This window comes from Oratosquilla oratoria, chromosome 7 (assembly GCF_046742065.1).
Source record: "Oratosquilla oratoria isolate Oo_2021 chromosome 7, ASM4674206v1, whole genome shotgun sequence".
Classification (NCBI taxonomy): Eukaryota; Metazoa; Arthropoda; class Malacostraca; order Stomatopoda; family Squillidae; genus Oratosquilla; species Oratosquilla oratoria.
Genome location: NC_134783.1, coordinates 25,446,437 through 25,451,436, shown reverse-complemented (window position 1 = coordinate 25,451,436; position 5,000 = coordinate 25,446,437). Strand labels below are relative to the sequence as shown.

The window sequence follows — 5,000 nt, the reverse complement described above, 5'->3', positions numbered from 1 at the left end:
AGGAGGAGGGGGAGGGGAGAGGGGGTGGGAGGAGGAGGGGGAGGGGAGAGGGGGTGGGAGGAGGAGGGGGAGGGGAGAGGGGGTGGAAGGAGGGGAGGGGAGGGGAGAGGGGGAGGGGAAGGGGAGAGGAGGAGAAGGGGAGAAGGGGAGGGGAAGATGGGAGGGGAGGGGGGAGGGGAAGGGGAGGGGAAGGGGAGAGGGGGAGGGGAAGGGGAAGGGGAGAGGAGGAGGGGAAGGGGAAGGAGAGAGGAGGGGAAGGGAAGAGGGGGAGGGGAAGGGAAGAGGGGGAGGGGAAGGGAAGAGGGGGAGGGGAAGGGAAGAGGGGGAGGGGAAGGGGAGAGGAGGAGGGGAAGTGTAATGGGGGGAGGGGGAAGCATGATGGGGGGTTCTAAGACTTCATTATGAGGTAAAGAGAAGTATCACAAGTCAAACACATAGGTCACGTATGGGCATACGCACAGGAAAATACACACACACACACACACACACACACACACACACACACACACACACACACACACACACACACACACACACACACACACACACACACACACACACACACACACACACACACACGCGCGCGCGCGCGCGCGCGCGTTAAGTATACACACAGAATTTTTCAAACATGTGATTGACCAAAGAGATAACGACAGTGGCAGAAAAATACACAGAGATAGCGACGGAGAAAGAGACAAACAAAGAAGGTGACAGATAAAGACTGACAGATAGACAGACAATGAAAGATAAGAGTCAGAGAGAGAGAGAGAGAGAGAGAGAGAGAGAGAGAGAGAGAGAGAGAGAGAGAGAGAGAGAGAGAGAGAGAGAGAGAGAGAGAGAGAGAGAGAGAGAGAGAGAGAGAGAGAGAGAGAGAGAGAAGTAGAGAGAAGTAGAGAGAGAGAGAAGTAGAGAGAGAGAGAAGTAGAGAGAGAGAGAAGTAGAGAGAGAGAGAAGTAGAGAGAGAGAGAAGTAGAGAGAGAGAGAAGTAGAGAGAGAGAGAAGTAGAGAGAGAGAGAAGTAGAGAGAGAGAGAGTAGAGAGAGAGAAGTAGAGAGAAGTAGAGAAAGTAGAGAGAGAGAGAGAGAGAGAGAGAGAGAGAGAGAGAGAGAGAGAGAGAGAGAGAGAGAGAGAGAGAGAGAGAGAGAGAGAGAGAGAGAGAGAGAGAGAGAGAGAGGGAGGGAGGGAGGGAGGGAGGGAGGGAGAGGAGAGAGGGAGAGGAGAGAGAAGGAGAGAGAGGAGAGAGAAGGAGAGAGAGGAGAGAGAGGAGAGAGAAGGAGAGAGAAGGAGAGAGAAGGAGAGAGAAGGAGAGAGAAGGAGAGAGAGGACAGAGAGAGGACAGAGAGAGAGAAGGACAGAGAGAGAAGGAGAGAGAGGGAAGGACAGAGAGGAGAGAGAGAGAGAGAGAGAAGGAGAGGGAGAAGGAGAGAGAGAGAGAGAAGGAGAGAGAGAGAAGGAGAGAGAGAGAAGGAGAGAGAGAGAAGGAGAGAGAGAGAAGGAGAGAAAGAGGATGAGAAAGAGGATGAGAAAGAGGATGAGAAAGAGAGAGGGAGCGAGGGTCCAGGAGAGTGACAAACAGAGAGAGAAGAGAAAAGAGAGAGACCTTAATTCAGGTTGTAGGCAACTCTCCCATCATCATAGAAAACGGCTAATGGAGGTACATCATGTTAGATCCAAGTTGAGAGCATAGAAAATGGAGCGTGGACGCCATAGATTACAGACCTGGTGGACGGAAAGCCGGCCATAACTTTGCCTCTGGAAGTGACGCGGTGATGGAGGGTAACGGCGTAACGAACATGCTATAACAGTGTAACGGGACAATGTGTAACGGAGCAAGGGTGCAACGCTATTATCCAATTTTGTCTCCGTTTTACCCTTTCTTTTACTTTTTTTTTTTGGGGGGGGGGGGCAAATGTCCGTAGATTACAGCCAATTTCTTGATATTTTTGTTGTTGATAAATATATTTTCATGCTTGCACATTGCAAGCAATTTCTTTGTTTTATTTATTTATTTATTTGTTTATTCATTACTATTATTATTAATTATTATTATTATTATCATTGCTATTATTATTATTACTATATACATTATATATATATACATATATTTTTTTTCTCGTATGATGGACACATGCTAAACATCCGAAATGCTGACAAAGCTATGCTGCTCACAGTTCTCCGAACCCCTGACGAAGCAGACTCTTGTTTTCGCAAATGTTCGTGGGTCTACAAACCAGTTGCATCCCCTAAATGTTGACAAAGCTAAATGTGCAGTGCCGGACCTTATCCTGGCTTGTTCTACCTGTGTTCTACCTCTGTACCTGTGTTGCACTGCAGTGGGACTGTTTCTATGTTATTGGTTTACTACAGAAGGAGGTAGAGATCAGTCGCCGGTTGTCAGTACTTATGTGAAAAGGCCAAGGAAATACAATCCAAGTTAACGGCCATTACCGTACCGGAAACCAAGTATCAGCCCCTCGGGGCTCCACCTCCAGACGAAGGTTGTGTTGGCGGGTTTTGAAGTCGGTCAGCGGAGGGAGATGATTCTTTCTGACGTCCGTCTCATGAGACATCTATCGTGGGTAACTGTGGTTGATTCCATGATTTTACAATTTCTTCCGAAGTAAAGACTACAAATTGTCATCAGCTAATGTGGATCTGTAAATTTATATATATATATATATATATATATATATATATATATATATATATATATATATATATACATATGTGCGTGTGTGTGTGTGTGTGTGTGTGTGTGTGTGTGTGTGTGTGTGTGTGTGTGTGTGTGTGTGTGTGTGTGTGTGTGTGTGTGTGTGTGTGTGTGTGCGCGCGCGCGTGCATGTATGTACACATTTTTTTCAGCTCCATAAAAAAGCTCGTTCGTCAACAACAATTCCAACACCCAACGCAACCCAAAGGGAAATGATGACAAGGCATTACATACTGTTTTGTGAAAGCCGCCAGCACGAATATGAGCTTAAAACAGCGGGTTTGTGCCGACTGTTGTATTGGGTCAACAGACCCACTCAACCCTCAAAAGAGAGACTGGGTCACGTTCTAAGGTCAGAACGAGGTCAATGTTTTGGTAAGTTCATTTTCTGTAGCCCCCCTCCCCCTATAAAACAAACAAACAGTAATTTCATTCTTTGGTTACGAGATGGATAAAGTCAAACGCAAACGCAGAGATCCATCATTAAATATATATATATATATATATATATATATATATATATATAATATATATATATATATATATATATATATATATTGGACAGAAGGACGACAGAATGAGTGGAAGGGTGGTGAGATAAACACCGAGTAATGTTGGTGTAAATTTACTGACGTTTCGTCCTTAACAAGACTTCTTCAGAGTATGAGTACATAAGCATAAAATCAACATATATATACACGCGTTCATGTCCGCGTTCCTGCTAACCCACGCCGCTCGAGTCCGCTTGTTTCCTCATCTCCCGGCGGATGAGTCATCCGGACATTTGAGACAGTTTGATGAATCCGTCCCTGTGATTGAGGCAAGGCTGAGATGCTATATATGCTGCCTCAACTAGTTTCCTCTTTTTCTTTTCTAACCCCTGTTGTAAAATCTCTACCCCGCTCCAGTTGGGAAGGTGTCCAAGTTGGTCCACATGAACCACCAATGCGTTGGAAGTGCGGTGGGCTTTTAGGTCGTTCTTGTGTTCGTATGTTCGCTTGCGTTGACCTCTCCCAGTTTCTCCAAAGTAGCTCAGTTCACAGCTGCTACATGGTATTTTGTATACCACGCTATTAGTGATGTTGTCTTTTCTCTCCTTACCTCTCACTATTTCGCCAAGGAGAGAAAAGACAACATCACTAATAGCGTGGTATACAAAATACCATGTAGCAGCTGTGAACTGAGCTACTTTGGAGAAACTGGGAGAGGTCTACGCAAGCGAACATACGAACACAAGAACGACCTAAAAGCCCACCGCACTTCCAACGCATTGGTGGTTCATGTGGACCAACTTGGACACCTTCCCAACTGGAGCGGGGTAGAGATTTTACAACAGGGGTTAGAAAAGAAAAAGAGGAAACTAGTTGAGGCAGCATATATAGCATCTCAGCCTTGCCTCAATCACAGGGACGGATTCATCAAACTGTCTCAAATGTCCGGACGACTCATCCGCCGGGAGATGAGGAAACAAGCGGACTCGAGCGGCGTGGGTTAGCAGGAACGCGGACATGAACGCGTGTATATATATGTTGATTTTATGCTTATGTACTCATACTCTGAAGAAGTCCTGTTAAGGACGAAACGTCAGTAAATTTACACTCCAACATTACTCGGTGTTTATCTCACCACCCTTCCACTCATATATATATATATATATTTATATATTAAAAATGTAATCACACATTTGTCAATAACGTAGAAACCACTGTTGGAGTAGAAAAGACTGAAGAGGATTGCAGTTTGCAATCGAAATATATAGATTCCCCGTTTCCAGTCTTTTCTACTCCAACAGTGGTTTCTACGATATATATATATATATACATATATATATATATATATATATATGTATGTATATATATATATATATATTAGTATAAATGGGCAGTAAGTTTTCTTGTAGACATGTTCGATTGAAGACCAGAGCTAATTCAATATCCACTATCTTTTTAATGATTTTCTCAATTTTTCTAATCGTTTGTTTGATTCTTGAGGGGAGGTCAAACACAATACTTCCGAGATCCATGATGTTATTGTAACACAAAATATAAATACAAGCTTTCGGTTGAGTCATCCAACCATCTTCAGGTAAGTGAGATTACATATACAGAACAGGAGTTTAAATACAAGTAAAAAGGGGGGACTAGGAGAGTTAGGAGTCAGGTACTGGACGGAGGTGAGGTCTTCGTATCAACAGGACGTCGCTGTTTATATATATATATATAAATGAAAAATGAAAAATAAATGAATAAATAAATTATAATAGTTACAACAATACGTTATTGGTTCAATAC

At 43.9% G+C, this 5,000-nt stretch overlaps 1 protein-coding gene across 1 annotated transcript in view; it reads right to left on the bottom strand.

Annotated features, from left to right (window-relative positions):
• The window catches only part of LOC143026775 (uncharacterized), a 207,590-nt gene that overhangs the window by 167,936 nt on the left and 34,654 nt on the right, over nucleotides 1–5,000 (bottom strand). The window lies entirely within an intron of this gene.